At 45.7% G+C, this 17,498-nt stretch overlaps 1 protein-coding gene across 4 annotated transcripts in view; it reads right to left on the minus strand.

The window, feature by feature from the left end:
• Window positions 1–17,498, minus strand: part of SCAF8 (SR-related CTD associated factor 8) — a 239,137-nt gene that overhangs the window by 23,531 nt on the left and 198,108 nt on the right. For 2 of the 4 annotated variants that reach the window (XR_006966249.1, XR_006966248.1), the window contains 2 exons: window positions 16,705–16,797; window positions 7,197–7,601 (listed from right to left, as the gene is read on the minus strand). The gene's annotated coding sequence lies outside the window, so the exon portion shown is untranslated. Of the gene's footprint in view, window positions 1–7,196; window positions 7,602–16,704; window positions 16,798–17,498 lie in introns of those variants that run through there. The other 2 variants (XR_006966251.1, XR_006966250.1) reach the window with 1 other exon arrangement.

Genomic DNA, 17,498 nt, shown 5'->3' on the forward strand with positions numbered 1-17,498 from the left:
GGGGCAGCCAAACCTACTACTTAGCATGTCATCCTACAAGAGGAGAGTGAACAAGCCCAGCCTGGGGGATCGGAGTCACCTGTCCATCATCAGCCTGGTGGCTTTCTGATGGCCACAGTCTTAGCTCGATGCCCAAAGTGACACATCTCTATCTGAAGGCCTGTTTGAGTTGCCATCCGAAAGGACATGGGCATACTTTGTAAAATGTCAAAGCCTTCCGTCAGAGCCTGGATCAAAGGGAAAATACAAAACTGTGTTGCATTTCAGAGCTCAATCCTGCAATACGATCTCCAAGGCAATGTGGTCTTTGTGTTTTCGTATTTCATGCAGTTTTATCTTCTGGGTACTCCCACAAATATGTAGACATAATTTAAATGAGAGGGACAAATGTGGCTATCGATTCGGTGGCTGTGAAAGATGGTGACAAGGAAATTAGACATCAGGAGTAGAAAATAGTCCAGATAAAGGGGATGAACAAACAGCCCGCATAGCTTCTCTGCTTGTGCCCCTGCTAAGGAAAAGCGGGAGCATGGCATGGGAGGCCATAAAAGTGCTGCTCAAAATGAATACATGGGGTCTATATGGGAAAGCTTCCCTCGCTAGTCCTCAGAGTCAACCATTAACTAAAGTAGATGTTTGTGTCATCGAGGTGAGGCAACACTGCAGACATTAAGATCGCGAGCTTTGGAGGATTGTCTGCGTGGCTCAGTCAGTTAAGCGTTCGACTCTTGATTTCAGCTCAGGTCATGATCTCATCGTGAGATCGAGCCCCACATCAGGCTTCTCGCTGAGCGTGAGCCTGCTTGGGATTCTCTCTCCCTCTTCCTCTCCCCCAAATAAATAAACATTAAAAAAAAAAAAAAGATGATGCACCTTGGAGCAAATGGAGCTGACAGGAATGTTACTTCCATTACTTTCTAGCTGTTTGACTTAAGACAAATTCCTACAATTTCCTCTGGCTTCCTCAGTTTCCTCATGTGTAACGTGGGGACCATCTGGGGGACCAACGTGGGTGTTCAGTGCATTGGCCTGCCTGTGACTGGTGTATACATATATATGTATAATATATATAATTATATATATTATATACATAATATATATTTATATATATTTAAAAATATATATTTATGTATATGTATGTAAATATGTATACATAAATGTATATAATATACATAAAATATATATTATACATAAACATATATAATATACATAAAATATATATTATACATAAATATATAATACATACATAAAACATATATATAAATATATAATATATACATAAAATATATTATATGTAAATAGAATATATACATAAAATATATATTATATATTTAAATATATATTATATATAAATAGAATATATACATGAAAATATATATATACATATAAAATGTTAAACATTAGTATTTAAATATCAGAATTTCCAAAAATATAATTGGTATTATATGTAATTTGTTTTATATATATGGAATTTTGAGAATTCCCAAAGGTTTTGGAGGAGGTGACTTTTCAGTGTAAAAATGTAAAAAGCTGGCCCAAGCCAGCTTTTAAAAACTGCACTTCCCGGGGCCGCCTGTTGGAGGTGCTGCGTGTATCCGGGGAAGTGCGAAGTGTTCATAAAAAGCAGATGCAGCCAGGCCTTCAATACCGGTCCCCCTCCCACACGACACATGTTTTTACACTTTCTCTAGCAGTGAGTGTACTTTTAGTCTTTGGAAAAAGCTTCCTCAATTATATGAAATTAGCCATTTAGCACGTTGTAAGAATGCACCAGGAAAGAGCATTCAGGATTTCCATTTCACGAGACATTTCGGAAGAGGGCTGAAATCCGAGACGGGAAGGCTGTGTCATAAGGAGCGTGGAGGTGCCCCATCAGCAGGCCCTCCTGCTGTGTGCACCGTGCTCCGTGGGAGCCGAGGGCCGTGTCGCATTCCAGCAGGGGCGTTCCTTCCCCACAGACACTGCCGGTTGCCTCGTGAAGCGAGTGTTCACATTTCTGCCAGCTTCTGGGGAAAATGCTTCTAGCTGCCCCAGGACAGGACACTCCCCCCCCCACCCCCCACCTCATAGTTGCATGTGGGGGGTCAGCTCACCATTGAACTTGTACTGCAGAACTCTGGGTCTTACTTTACACACAAACAAGGAAGTAGAAACAATTTTTTCCTGAGTTGTTTTAACTTCGTAACCATGACAGAGGCGGCTGGCTCTCCGTGACGGGGAGATGTACATGGGAGTACAGAGGAATCTTTTTAAACTGAGGAAAACGAAGGGCACAGAATGTCTGTCTCCCGGCTGAGGGTGGGAGCAAGCCTTCTAACGCTCATTCATGGGCCCTTCCTACAAAACAAGGGCAAGGTCTGTACACGTTTTTTTCTGTGGGGGGAAGAAAAAGTTTGCATAATTTACATGGTGACTCACCTGTAAACCTTAATTAAAAATCTGTTCAGGGGCACCTGGGTGGCTCAGTCGGTTAAGCATCGGTCTTCCGCTCAGGTCATGATCTCACGGTTCATGAGTTCGAGCCCGGAGTCGGGCTCTGTGCTGACAGTGTGGAGATTGTTTGGGATTCTCTGTCTCCCTCTTTCTCTCTGTCCCTTCCCTGCTTACACTCTCTCTCTCTCAAAATAAATAAAAATAAAACTTAAAAAAAAAATCTGTTCAAATTGTGTGAAATTTACAATAGTTGAGTAAAACGACTTCATGGTAGAGTTCTCTGCTGAATATAAAATTGATCATAAATTGAAGATAAATCCAAATCCTTTCCCCCACTTCTAAATCCAAGATATACAGAGAAGCTCATAAATTCAGGTAACCCCTTAGTTTAAAACATGTAAGTCATCTCAACTGAGCAAGAATTTTGAAACACGCTAACCCTTTCATGAGCTTTTGTCATTAAAAACATTCCAATATAATTAGGAGGAAATTAATTTGAAATATCATTTTTGTTTTTTTATTTTTTTAAGTTTTTTTATTTATTTGGAGAGAGAGAAAAAGAGGGAGAGTGGGGGAGGGGCAGAGAGCGAGGGAGAGAGAGAGAGAATCCCAAGCAGGCTCTGCACTATCAGGTTAGAGCCCCATGCAGGGCTCAAACTCATGAACTGTGAGATCATGATCCCATCCAAAATCGGACGCTTAACCAACTGAGCCACTCAGAAGCCCCTGAAATACGATTTTTTTTCTTTTAATGTTCATTTATATTTGAGAGACAGAGTGTGTGGGGGGGGGGAGGGAGGGGCAGAGAGACAGACACAAAATCCAAAGCAGGTTCCAGGCTGAGTTGTCTGCACAGAGCCCGACGCAGGGCTCGAACCTAAGAGCAGCGAAATCATGACCTGAGTCGAAATCGGTCACCCAATCAACTGAGCCACCCAGGTGCCACTCTACCGCAAAATATTATTTTTAAAGGAGGTCTTATAGTCAAAATAGGTGAAGGGGATTAAAAGGTACAAACTTTCAGGGCACCTGCTGGCTCAGTCAGTGGAACATGGGACTCTTGATCTCGGGGTCATGAGTTAGAGGCCCCCTTTGGGTGTACTGTCAGCCTCTAAAAGTTATTTGGAAAAGCAGGAAATGAATCCATATAGACCTACTATCTGGAATACAGTAGGTGTTATAAGATAAACATAAGCATCTCTGTGGCAAGAAAGTCAAAAACTTTAAAAATTCTACCTGCCTTACTTTGTTCCCAGGGAATGTGATTATATGAGTGCTGGGAAGGGCTAAAACATATGATACAGCTGTGGGTTTTGTCCGTTCACTCATGTGGATGACAGTGATATGTGACTGGGTAGGATTTGCCTTTCAAAAATTTAGGTTTGCAATTTAAGAAACTAGTCTTGTTTTTTTGTCTTAATGTTTTTAAAAATATTTTCTACATCATTCTTTCAGGAAGAAGAGCCTAGAATTGAAAATGGACTACTTTGGCTAAACTGTACCAATTTTAGTAGGGGGAAGGTCATATGAAGTCAAAATGTTTGTGCACTTTCACATCCTTAACACGTGGCCCTGTCCTAGAACATACCAGACCCTCCTAAGTGTTCAGTAAATGAATTAATACAAGAACGAATCACTTAAAACGATGAACTCAGTCACTAACAGAACAAAGAACATTATTCCATAGAAAGAAAAAGACGAGAGGAAATAATTAGAATTAAGTCTGAAGGCATAATTTCCCTAAGACTTGTTTCTGTTGTGCTAATCGTCTATCTTCTTCCTCTCTGCCTTAATCTCCTGGTGGCCAATGTTCACGTAGAATGTAGGAAGGTCACGTGGACAGGAAGGGCTAAAAGTATTGGCCGCCACTGCATGTACCTGCTTAGTGTGCTCATGTTAACAAAAAAGGTACCTAAAGATCATTAGGTCTAAGCCCTCACTCTGCAAATGAAGAAAGTGAGAAATCAGATGACGTGACAAAGGTCCTTGGCCCAACAAGCTGAACATAAGCAATATCATATCATGATTTATTGCTTTGGGCGGGGGATGGAAACTTATCATAGACCTGTCTGATATCAGCTCCCCACCCCAAACACTGGATTGGGTTTGTTTGGTTTGACCAATTGACTGATTGCTTTTGCACTGGTTTTAATGAGAAAAGCTCGAAAATAATACTCTTAAATTTTACTCTGAACAAAAATGACTGGGGGAGTCCTTGCTGAAAATGCATATGTCTGATCCCAACTCCTGAGATTCTCATTCTGTTGGACCTGCAGGGAGGCTTAAAAAAATGGGAATTTTTACAAACACATGCAGTAGACTCAGATCCAAAACTGTGTGTCAGGCCACTGTCCCAAAGTGCCTTCTCTCAGCCAACAACTAAAGCAACGCGGTAGGAGTCTCCACCCGCTGATTTACGGAGCTATTGAAATGATGTATGATGTGTGGGAGTAACGTGTGTATCATGCTTTGAAGAATACTGCTATATCATCACCATTAGAGAGATATATTCAATTATATGTAATTATATGCTGGTGACGAGTGCGGCATTCAAAACTGGCAGAATCCCCGACAGGCTCCTCGGTGGTAGCTCAGAGCCTGATGCGGGGCTTGATCTCGCGAAACGTTGAGATTATAACCTGAGCCAAAATCAAGACTCGGACACGTGACCGACTGAGCCACCCAGATACCCCCCAAAACCATTTATTTTTTCTTAAGTATTTGACACTTTGTGAAAGTCAAGCTCACTTAACACGACGGAGAGACCAAGAGGCACCACAAAGACTTCAGAAGATCCGTGAGGAAAGGAGCCAAGCCAGCCTAGTTCTTACCATGCCGTCCCTCGCACCCCACATTTGCTCTACACATAGTAGGTGCTCGATAAATACATGTTTATAGGGACGCTTGCGGGGGTCAGTCACTTAAGTGTCCGGCCCTTGGTTTCGGTTCGGGTCATGATCTTAAGGTTTCGAGAGTTCGAGCCCCGCATCTGCTTCTGCCCTGGCAGCATGGAGCTGGCTTGGGATTCTCCCTCTCCTCTCTCTCCTCTCTCTCTCTCTCTCTCTCTGCCCCTCTCCTGTTAGCACTGTCTCTGTCTCTCTCAAAATAAATAAATAAACTTTAGGATCTATATAGATGTTTATGAATTAATCCAACACAAAGGAATATGAAACAGTATGAACACTTGGATAAAACTTCTGTATATGCAAATGCCACATACTTGAAATAAAATTAATTGATCCTCTTTTAGAAAACTGACTGCTGTTTTTAAGAAGGAGTAAATGGCACATCTGGGAGGAGATGGAAGGCGAGAAATCCAGAGCTTGAGGGGAAATTTAACCTTTCTTCCCAGGATCAGTCTGTGTTCCCGATTCCCTAAACTTTTCCATTACTCTAAGCCACAAGCTTCTGCGAGGCTCAGTGTGTTTTAATTAAATCCCAGTGATGAACACAGACTTGCCAGACTTCAAGCCGGTTTTGTGCTTCAAAGCGGGAGTTAGAGAAAACAGTGAGGAGGGGAGAACATTCGCCCGTTGTTAGAAGTTCGCCATCACCCTCACGCAAAACAGAATCACGGAACAACGGGGTTAAGAAGTCTCCTGAGTGCACCTAATGGCACTTCACGATAATCCTCACCCCCGCCTGCCAGGATTGGGGTGCTGTTCGTGATTTGCCTGTTTTGTGTTCACAAAGTAAAGCTCCGTCTGGGTGACTCAGGCTACGAAAATGCTTCGCTTGGCAGCCAGCGTGGGTATTCCCCACTCAGGCCTCAGCACCAGCCCGGGAGAAAGAAGGAGGCCAGCACAGCCAGCCACCCCCCACCCCCGGTGCTGTCTGTAATGGTCCCAGTGGCCCGTGCCAACAGCCACAGTGGAAGGTGGAGGCTGGACGAGAAAGTGTGACCTGAGCTAAACTCTTCTCAGAGGAGCAGCGTTTTAAAACTGGGTGGGCTTGACTGCGAGACTGTCTCTCCTTTTCCTTCTTTCTCTTTCTTTTCTTGTCTTTCCTTCCTTTCTCCCTTCCTCCCTTTCTTTCCTTCATTCCTTCCTTCCTCTTCTTTCTTTCTTGTTCTTTCTTTCTTTCTTGTTCTTTCTTTCTTTCTTTCTTTCTTTCTTGTCCTTTCTTTCTTTCTTGTCCTTTCTTTTTCTTTTTCTTTCTTTCTTTCTCTCTCTGTCTTCCTCCCTCCTTCCTTCCTCCCTCCTTCCTTCCTCCCTCACTCCCACCCTCCCTCCCTTCCTTCCTTTCATTCTTTTTCCATTCTTTTCTTTTTCCTTTGATCCATCCTCTCTCCCAGCCCCCTTCTCTCTGTGGGTCCTGTCTTTCTCTGTGGGTTTCTCATGAAAAGAAAAGGATCAAAAGTCTCAAAGAAATATTCTGTGAACAGCTGTCACGAACAGCACTGGCCCTTCCCCAAACCTGTCACTCTCACCAAATCAGCCCTCTGCTGTCAACGTGAGAGACCCAGGTGGCTACGATGAAAACGTATGAAGAAACACAGAGGAAATTCAGTAACTGATCCTTATAGGAGAGCGGCACGTACACTCTAATCTGCAAAATATCCCCTGCTGGGAGCCTGCACGGTCTGTGCAAGTCATGTGCGACACCCCAGTGCCACTGCATGATACCCAAAGGGGTTGGCAGGATACTCTTGGCTCAGGACATTGAACCGTATTATACCTGAAATACACACTGCGAGATGATTTTTGGACTCCGAACACGATTATGACATTCACCCACTCTGCCAAGTTCATCAGGCAAATAAGGAAAGAAAATAGGTAGTTTAAATATTAACCAGTTCAGTTTTTTGGACAATCACCTCCTAAAACAGACCCAGAAACTAATTTTCAGCCGGTACACATTCACCTCACAAAGCAGGGTGGGTTTCAGCTAACAGATCTCGGAGGCCATCCATCCCAGCACTGACGGTCCCCGGGCACGCATTGGAAACTGGATGGCTACGTTGCCAGCCAGAGGGCCATAAAGTGAAAGTCCAGGAGGTAAGCTGATACCTTCATTTTAGTCCAGGTCAGCATATGCTGATGAGTTTTAAAGGGGGAATTCAAGAAGATTTGGAGATAGCTCCAGGCTTGCTTTTCAATGTTTCAAAGTCATTTTCCTCCTTGAGTGGCCATCATCTCAAATCATCCTCAGTGTCCCGGTGCTGCCATCTGTGAACAGGTGCACTGATTTGTGATAGGTAAATGCCAAGTGCTCAGCCCAGAAAATTGTCATCTGAATGATTTACGTGCGCGTCTTGAGCCCCATCAGGCACTAAAGAGACGGATGCTGTGCTAATACGTCTCACATTTGTCAACATTAATTTAAGGCACTCCGAGTTGGCAGCCAAAAGCATACTTCTCAACAAGCAGCCAACTTTTCTTCTATTAAATCTTTAGGAGAATACATTACCAACTTCTGGGAAATACCATTTGCAAGAAGCTGAGCTCGAGTAAATTGAGGAATGTGGTAGCGTTAAGTTGCCTGCCCCAAACACGTTCAGTCCACGGTACACATGTGAGCAGCAAGTCAGATGGTGCCCTTGCCTCCAAGGCCTCCAAGATTGTCTCTGCCCAAGAACACCCACTGAGAAGGCTCCGGCTGCCCTGTGGATTTGCCATTCTGGAAGGAGGACCAAGAACTGCAGTGACAGAGGACAGGTTCAGAGTCTGTGTTCCGAGAAGAGAAGGACATGAGATGGAGAAGAAACTCCGGGACCATGAGCTCTGGGAGCTCATGATCCAGCTGAAAAATAAGATGGCACCCACGAAAGTATGAGGAACACTGTTGAGCAGCAAATGTACCAAGAGACGAGACAGAGCTTTGGGGAGGGAGGGAGAACATTTTGGAGGGAGCAGGCAAGGTTGTGCAGAAACAAGCTAGAGGCCCAGGGCCCGCAGAGGAGGAGAAAGGGGCCCAAGTGAGCCATCAGGAAGAATAATGGCTTGAAGCAAAAGTCATGGTGGGACATGTGGTGCCGTGAAGGTCAAGCTGGAAGTTGGCCTGTCCTCTGGGCAACCCAGAGCACCAAAGTTTTCAGAGGAAGGGAGAAGAAACCAGTGTTTTATATAGGTTAATGCAGAGGCTGTATCAGAAGGCAGAGAAGAAGCCTGGTAGCGGACAGAGCCATTAGGACATTGCGATCATCACCGTCCGTGGTTTCGAATGACCAATGTGTACTTCCAGGTATGCTTAAGGTGACCCACAAAGATGGTGGGAAGAAAATATTGGAATTTTTATGTGTATTTACTTTTAAAGTGCCCATATTTTTTAGTGTATATTTTACATATTTTAAATAGTTTAATAGAAAATGTGTGTGTTACCAACAAGACACGCGTCCCTACCAAATTCACGTGCTGAGGCTCTAACCCCTAACGTAACTGTATTTGAAGATAGGGCCTTCCGGAGGTAACTAAGGCTAAACAAGCTCATAAGGGTTGGGCCGTATTTAAATAGGACTAGCATCCTAATAAAAAGAGGAAGAGGCACCAGATCTTTCTCTCCTGTCTCCCTCTGCGCCCCCAGCCCCCACCCCGACTCCTATGCATGCATGGAGAAGAGTCCCTGTGAGGACACAGTGAGAAGGTAGCGGTCTATAAGCCAGGAAGAGAGCTCTTGCCAGAAACCAACCCTCATGGCTCTTTGATCTTAGACTTCTGGCCTCGAAAACTGTGCAAAAATAAATTTCTGTTCGTTAAGCCACCTAGTCTGTGGCAACATCAGAAGACTAATACAGTGTATAATACATATGCAACCTAAAACCAGAAGTGTGAATTATATCTCAATCATTAAAAAAAAAAAACACTTTTAAAATCTGAGGTCGATATATGACCATGTTTTGTTAATGTGCACGATCAAAAGAGTTTGGGGGAAACACCCTAGGTTTGGGGCCTGAGTTGAGGTGGCCATGAATGTTAAGAACTACTTCAGAAGGAAAACAAAAACTCAGTGAGCCCCTGGGTGTAGAAAATGAAAAGAAGTGAAGTATGGATATAACCTCGCAGCTGTTTAGTCTGGGAGACAGGGAGAGCTACCCCATCCCTGTCAGAGACGGGAAGGCAAGACTTGATCCCACGAGGAGGGTCAGAGATGCGCCAGGACCACAAAGGCTGGTGGGATTCCTTGTGAAATGCCCTCAGAAGGAGGGAGAGAACTCGTCAGAGGGGCGAAAGGAAAATGGCAATTTCAGGGCCACAGAGGTCAAAGAAAGAAAGGCTTTCGAGGAGGCGGATAGTTCCGGCAATAGCATCAGGGAGGTCAGGTGGAATGGCCTGAGAAGTGCCTTTTGGAATTGTCGGAAGTCATTGAAGACTTTTAGAAAGTGAATTCATTGGAGGAGAGAGAGTAGACCCTGGATGGTAGGGGTTTAAGGAGGGACAAATGCAGAGGAAATTAAGGCAGCAGGTAGTGTTTGGATTTCAACTAGGAAAGTGTCAGTGCCAGAGTCAGAACCGTGGGGTAAGAGTTGGGGGGAGCCTCTAATGTGCAAGCTTTTCCCTTCACCTTGGACCCCAGAGGAATTCCCTATGACTAGTTAAACAGGGTTAAATGGTTAACAGGCTTGGGAAGTAGGACAGGGGATGGGGTGGAGACACAACAATAAAGTGTTCGATCCTGTCCCAGAAGCTTCCAGAACCTTCCAGACAGCTCTGGTTCTGTGTTTCAGTTGATGCGTGTGACAGGCTATAAAGCAGCTCCAATTTTGTAAAGCCAGAAGGGATACACAGTTCTCAAATCTACACACTGATTAGAAGTCTGGAAATTTCTCCCCAATTCCACATGTTATTTGATAGTTTAATGTCGAAACAAAGATCTGACGTAAGTGGTGGGACTAAACGGTGAGAAGAGGTTGGAGTTCATTTGGGCATCAGTACCAGGGTCTCATCCACAAGCAGTCGGACACCCAGGAGACCGTCCATCTCAGTATTCTGGCTTTGCCTGGGTGGAAAAGTGTTTACTAGCCACACTTCACAGGTGTGCAAATAATTTCAAAGTCACGCTTGAGAACTAATTGATGCTTATAAAAGTCTTTAAGATCCACAGATGAAAGTCACTGTGTAAGTATAGAGTATTATCAGCTCATGAGGGAGCACCCTGAACAAATCAGAATCTTGCAGAAAATAAACTATACCCTGGGAATCAGTTCGATAATTTTGGAAGCCACATTAAACATTTTGGGTGAAAAGCAATAATCACTAATAACGTTTCAGTAGCCAATCTTTCCGCCTCTAGAGTTACCTTCCTAGTTCACATCCGTGGACATGTGTGGACCTCATATGGAACACGGACATCTGTCTGGGAGAATCACTGATTCCCAGGGCTAGAGGGATCCCTTAGCCCAGCCTCCCCTTTGCTCATTAAATCCCCTCTGTGATCCCCATTCCCACTTTCTTCTGTCTAAAGATAGTTTAAAAGTCCTTTTAACCACCCTTTGCATCTTTGCAAGCCCAGGCTCATTTTAGGCTTCTGCTGTTCTAAACATCTTCTCACGTCCATCACTGCTTACTCACTCTTCTCTTTCTGTATTTTTGCACATCCTTTTAAAATCAAATCCCACCGCTGAGGCCCCAGACTGTCTGCAATAATGACTGAGAACTATTCGTGCAAATGTGTATACACCCACCCAGTGGTTTTTGGCACAGTGACTTGCCCAAACTTGACAAATGAAAGCTGACGTGCCATAGGGTTGTGTGGCTCATAGGTTTCCTCAGAGAGTGGTGCAACTGGCCACTGAGTGTTAGGGGATGAGGGTCCTATTTAGATCCGTGAGCTCTGATATCACAGTATCAGTACCTGGCTTCGGCCATTGCTGAACCACTGGTACCAGAGCTCTACTGGTTTGAACAAACTAATGATGGGGCTCAGGGCTGACTCCCCGTCCTGGGCTTAGCTCTCTCTTGTCCAGATGGTCTAACGGACTTGCCAATGTCTTTGGTTCTAAAAGGAAGGGGCAGAGTGTGGAAGGCTCGGAACAACCTCTGGAAAAACAGATCCCAGTAGCATCTACATGAAGGACACCTCAGGCTGGAGCTCTGCCAGGGAGAGAAGACAGTGACAGAAGGAAAGCCAGGAGCCATGAGGAATAAGGTCTCATGGAAATCTGTTTTGGCTAAGAGGAAGGGTGAAAGGGTACAGTGCAAAGACAAAAGAGAGAAACATTCAGAGATTACCTCTAGACAGTCTCTTCCCATCCTTGGACTCTCTGTGCACACATCCGGTGCGTGTTTGAAGAGAGCCTTTTATAAAGCCTTCAGGATGTATGTGCATGTTTGGGGGCAGAGGGTTGCAGGCAGGTATGTATATGTGTGCTTGTATGTGTGCGGGAACGTGTGTGTGTTTGTAAGGTAGGGCTGCCCATAGGACAGGGTGGGGTGGCACTTGTCTGTTTATTCTCCACTGGCTCAGATGTTCAGGTGAGGGGAAAAGTAGAGGTGGGGTTGGGGCGGGATGCAAAGACAGGGATCCTCCCCGAGGTGCACACTCTTGAAATCTCATTCAGGGTTCAAAGAGGTAGCAGAACGTGTGTGTGCCCTGTAATTTGACACACATGAAAATATATGCCCAACTGTTTACCTTCTAGAATTTTACAGTGCAACTTAGGAGGCTGAGCCTAATAACGCAGCAACAGAACATCGAATGTTTAAACTACGGTCTCTCAGGCATGGGAAGATGGTTTATCTTGGATCCATGGGCAGCCATTAAGGCAATGAGGAAGTAATAGAAGGAGGAGCCATCCAAAACAAAAGTTTCAAGGTCACAGAGAATTCTTCTTCTCATCCAAACACAACAGAGTCTCATGAATGCCAGACCATGAGTGTAGGCTGGGAAATTCCACAGAAATGAATTCTCTTGATGTGAGATCTTCTTACCGGAGCTTCAGGTCAGAGTTTTCACCCCAGATTTATCTGTGAGGGTCACACAGGAAGCAGCTGAGGGGTGCTCTTAAAATGAGAGCATTTCACAAAAAGAGTGCAGAATTGACTATCAAGTCTCACCTTCCCTGAAATCCATCCTTTTTTATGCATTTGACAAAAGAGCTAATCTCTGAGAAGACCATTTTCATTTTAGCCCAGTATTTGATGTTGACATTCATATAAAAATTCAATAGAGGATTTACCAATAGCAATACGTTTTAAAAGAGCTCTTTCAAAAATAGGAATTCAGGCAAAGTGTAGCCCTCCCCCACCCCCCCGAATAGTGACAAGAAAGCACACCCTTCCAATCTACCTCAAAAATCAACCTATTTCGGGGTAGAGTACTTACACTTTTCTATTAAAAAATGTTGAATAGTCTGGTTTCCCAAGAATCGTTTGGATCTGTTGCTACCAAAATGGCTCATGAAACTGATATGTTTACGGGTGCCTGGATGTCTCGGCCGGTTGATTGGCTGACTCAGCTCATGACCTCACGGTCGTGGGATGGAGCCCCGCATCGGGCTCCACGCTGGGTGTGCAGCCTGCTTAAGATTCTCTTCCTCTATTTCTGCCCCTCTCCTTGGCTTGTGTGTGTGCACACATGCACTCTCTCTCTCTCTCTCCCCGCCTCTCTCAAATAAATAAATAAGTAGATAGATAAATAAAAATAAAAAAGAAACATCAATATGTTTCAAGTTGAAAGAAAGTGACTATCTAAGTTATAGCATAGGATGCATCTGTACTGATAACTCTTTTCTCTGGGTCCTCCTGGCACTTACTCTCCTTTGGACAATGCACCTATGTTATAATTAGAATTTTTGTGCCTGGCAACACTCTCTACCTCCAACCTCCCACCTCACTGTGAAGGTCTTGGAGGAGGGGGCCTGCCTCCTTCATCCTTTGATCCCACTAGGAACCTAGCAGAGTGCCTGGAAGAAAGCAGGTATTCCACAAACGTCTGGAGAAGGTTCTAGAAATACGTTCGATGTGGTAGGTTGGGGTCAGGTTACATGGCGCTTTGGAATCCAGGCAGAAGGATCTGGACTTGGCTCTTGATGAGTCAGAAGGAGCCACTTAAGGTTTCTGAGCAGATAGGAAAATTGTACGTCAGTCCTGCAGTGGGGCACCAGAGCGGGAGTCTTGAGCAGAAGCTGTTGCCAGAGGTGACAAACATGGAGAATAGATGCAAATCTAAACTGTTGTGAGAGAGACCGCTTGGTGACACTTTCAAGGGGCTGAAGGACACGAACGTGTCAATGATGGCTGTAGTTACAAGACCAGAGGGCTGTAAGAGATCTCTCCTGACAGACCCTGGGTGCGGGTGTGGGGGAAACCAAGTTGGTTGGTCACACTGAAACTGAAGAGAACCCCGCCCCCCCCGCAGCTGAAATGGCCAGAGAGCAATTTTAACTCAAAAGAGGAGTCAGGGCTAGAGATTCAAATCTGGAAATCCCCCTTGTAGTGACTTCTCTGAGGAGAAATATATCACTAGAAGAACAGGAGAGAGTGACTGGGCAGGCCCCCAACCCAGCTGCTGGGGGCAGTAGAGAGGGTCCAGGCAAGGGAGAGGGTCCTGCCCAGGAGCCAAGGAAAGCAGGCAAGGCCGTTCGGGTGAGCGGAGGAAGAGCTTCCTGAAGAAGCAGGGGTGAGGGGTGGGGTAGTGGGACATTGACAGCAACAGCCTTGGAAGAAAGGAAAAGGAGAATGAGGCATGAGGAGAGACATAGCATTTTTTTTTTTTTAAAGAAGGTCATTCATGGCGGGTTCAACACCAGCAGAGTAGTGGGAGCAGACGTCTTCACATGTCACGGATATTGTGAAGGTGCAGGGGTGGGAGGTGCTTTTTTTTTTTTTAATTTTTTTTTTTTAACGTTTATTTATTTTTGAGACAGCGAGAGACAGAGCATGAACGGGGGAGGGGCAGAGAGCGAGGGAGACACAGAATCGGAAGCAGTCTCCAGGCTCTGAGCTGTCAGCACAGAGCCCGACACGGGGCTCGAACTCACGGACCGCGAGATCGTGACCTGATCTGAAGTCGGACGCTTAACCGACTGAGCCACCCAGGCGCCCCGGGGGTGCTTTTATCTGGACATTTGTGTCCCCCCCCCCCCCACCAATTCATATGTTGAAATCCCACCCTCAAGGGGCACCTGGGTGGCTCAGTCAGTTGAGCGTCTGACTTCGGCTCAGGTCATGATCTCGCGGTCTGTGAGTTCGAGCCCTGCATCGGGCTCTGTGCTGACAGCTCGGAGCCTGGAGCCCGCTTCGGATTCTGTGTCTCCCTCTCTCTCTGCCTCTCCCCCACTTGTGAGCACTCTCTCTCTCTCAAAAATAAATAAAAACATTTAAAAAAAGAAAGAAAGAAAGAAAGAAATCCTACCCTGGCGGCATTAGGAAGGAAGGCCACTGTGAGGCAATTGGGTCATAAGGGTGGAGCCCCCAGGACTAGGGTTAGCGCCCTTACAAGGGAGGCCCTGGAGAGCTAGGAGGCAACTGTGTAGGGAACACTGAGAAGGCAACAGTGTGAGGAAGTGTGCTCTCACCAGACATGGAATCCGTGGTGCCATGAGCTTGGACTTAGCCTCTAGAACTGTGAGAAATAAAAGTGTGTTGTTTACAAGCCTTTGAGTTTTTGGCATTTTTGTTACAGCAGCCCAAACGATGACAGGATTTAAAGGAACCTCAAATAGGCTTAAGAGACTTCTAAGAGGCTCATACACTTAGAAGCATCTGGAATCAAAGCAGCGGTGATGGCTTCCCAGGCTTCCCAGGCTGGTGATTCAGCTATGAAATGAGGAATAAGTGAAGAAACCCCTAAGATTTCATAAAATATATTTCTCTTTAAAATTATTATTTTTAAAATTTTATTTTAGAGAGAGAGAGAGCACGAGCCGGGAGAGAGAGAGAAAGAAATAGGGAGAGAGAATCTCAAGCAGGCTCCATGCTCAGTGAGGAGCCCAACGCGGGGCTCGATCCCACGACCCTGGGATCATGACCTGAGCCAAAATCAAGAGTCAGACGCTCAACCGACTGAGCCACCCAGGCGCCCCTATTTTCATTCAGCTTCCTTCAGCCAAATGTTCTAAAATTCCCAGAAAGTATGCATTGCCTACAAATCATTGCTGCAATTTGCATGGCGCTCGTCTTCAAGGGGAAAATGCGCTGTCTCGCGGAACTTAGTCTTTAGCGTGGTGGACACTAACAACGGACAACGCTTCCGTAGCTCTCACCAGGTCCTGCCACGGTCCCGAGTACTTCGTATGCGCTGTGCATCTAACACACCCACAAAGCCTGCAGTGTAGGAGTTTTTATGGCCCCCATTTGGTAGAGAAGAGAAGTAGGGCAGGAGATGGAGTCTAACACAGTCAGTAGATGACAAAACCGGGTTTAGACCCTGGGGAGTGAGGCTCCGGGCACCGTGCCCTTCATTGCTGCACGATGCTGCCTCGACAGTGAGGGAGCCCTTGAAGGGCGCCCGTCTAGCAGGAGGAAGAGAAAAGGAAAAGCGTAATCTGGATGTGACGGGGTGAGTACAGGGCGGAGGTGTGTGCAGCAGCCGGGTACAGTGGGTCCCAGAAAGGCTGCCCCGAGGGGCTGACCCATGAGGGAGTCTTGCAAGCAGGCAGGGGAAGAAGGGGCTAGAGATCACACCAGATAAAGAACAAGAGCCAAGGGTGAGGACGGGGTGTTAGAGACGAGGCTGGGAAGGGGATTGGGTCACGGAGCCCTTGAACGCCAGGCTCAAAGGCTGGGTTTAATCCTGCAGGAGGTGGGGGCCATGCAGGGGCATTCTCAGGGGAGGGACGCGGCTGGACAAGCACCTTATCTTACAGGGAAGGAAGAGTAGGACACGGAGGTCAACACAATGGGCAAGACGAGCTAAGAGAAGACCACTGCCTGACATGAACTTCTTCCCTCTCCACGAGCATCCACGGCACAGCCCCCGAATTGTATGGAAGCTGAAGGCGTGTTCCTTTGAAAACCACAAAGGTAAGGGAGTCCCTTTTGACACTGGGTGGGGGGCGGGGGAGGGGGGAGCTTAGCTTTCAAGGTGAACCACTTACTATCCGATTTTCTTCTCCATCAGAACCTCCGTAGAGGGCAATGCCTAGAAAGAGCACATGCGAAGCTTCCATATTATGCAGCTGGTGGCAGAGACCCGCCCTGATAACCTCTCCACACTGAGCATTTTATTTTTCCTAGATGTCTGAAAAATTCGTGAATTTAATGCCAAGGCGGTCACAGGGGTCCGACACAGGTCAGGCGGTCCCAATCACCCCTCTAACTTCAGGACCGCCTGCTCGTTAAGAACTTGTAAAGGAGCACAGGTACCAGCCGGTAGGAGATGGAATTCACTTACTGGCCTTCGTAAATTGAATCCAGACAGTTGAAGGCGAAAGACTTCGTATTCCGCTAGACTTTGAAACTCCGTTATCCTCTGAGCCATTCTGACCTAGAAGAAAGCAGCAAGTGGGTTGGTTAAATTACCCAGATGCGAATGATCAGTTCCCACCGCATTAAACAAAAAGCTCACATTTCATGGACAAGTACAATTCGAAACAAACGACGGCGCTGATTCATGCAAGAGCTTGGTGTCGGAGGCTTAATTTATACAGATAACAACCTGACTCTTTGGCTCTCAGCTCAGTAAGACACCAGTTAGTGCTGCTACATGAGAGCAGCAAGAAAACTGTTAACAGACAGAAGAGGTTTCAGGCATCGTATTTGATTCAGACTTTGCCACCGAGATGTGTGTTTTCATGGAATGTTATCTCCTCGATGGTTAATACGTTCCAGCAAATGTAAAATGAAGGACTCCCAAGTTCATGGTTGAGGTCACAGAACTTTGAGGATGTGTGAGATTCTCCTTTCTGCGGGTGAAGAAATGGTATCTCCTGAGCCCACCACCAGTTTCTGGTGGAATCAAAAGTCACCACCTTTCTGTGACATCAGACTTAATTTAGGTGTTGTGGCTCTGAAATGTTGAGCCCTCATGGAGACTTTAAATTCACAAAATACTCTATAGTTCATGTTAAGTTTAAACTTACTATATAATCTTTTAAAACGTGGAAGTCATTTTCATTTTAGAAGTTCTAATGAGCTCATGTCTCTACTTTTCATGGAGAAATGAGTCCCAGGCCAGGGTACGACCAA

The sequence above is a fragment of the Lynx rufus genome, unplaced genomic scaffold, assembly GCF_022079265.1.
Source record: "Lynx rufus isolate CCGP_SWC_20201006 ecotype Redwood Valley unplaced genomic scaffold, mLynRuf1.p SCAF_6, whole genome shotgun sequence".
NCBI classification, from domain to species: Eukaryota; Metazoa; Chordata; class Mammalia; order Carnivora; family Felidae; genus Lynx; species Lynx rufus.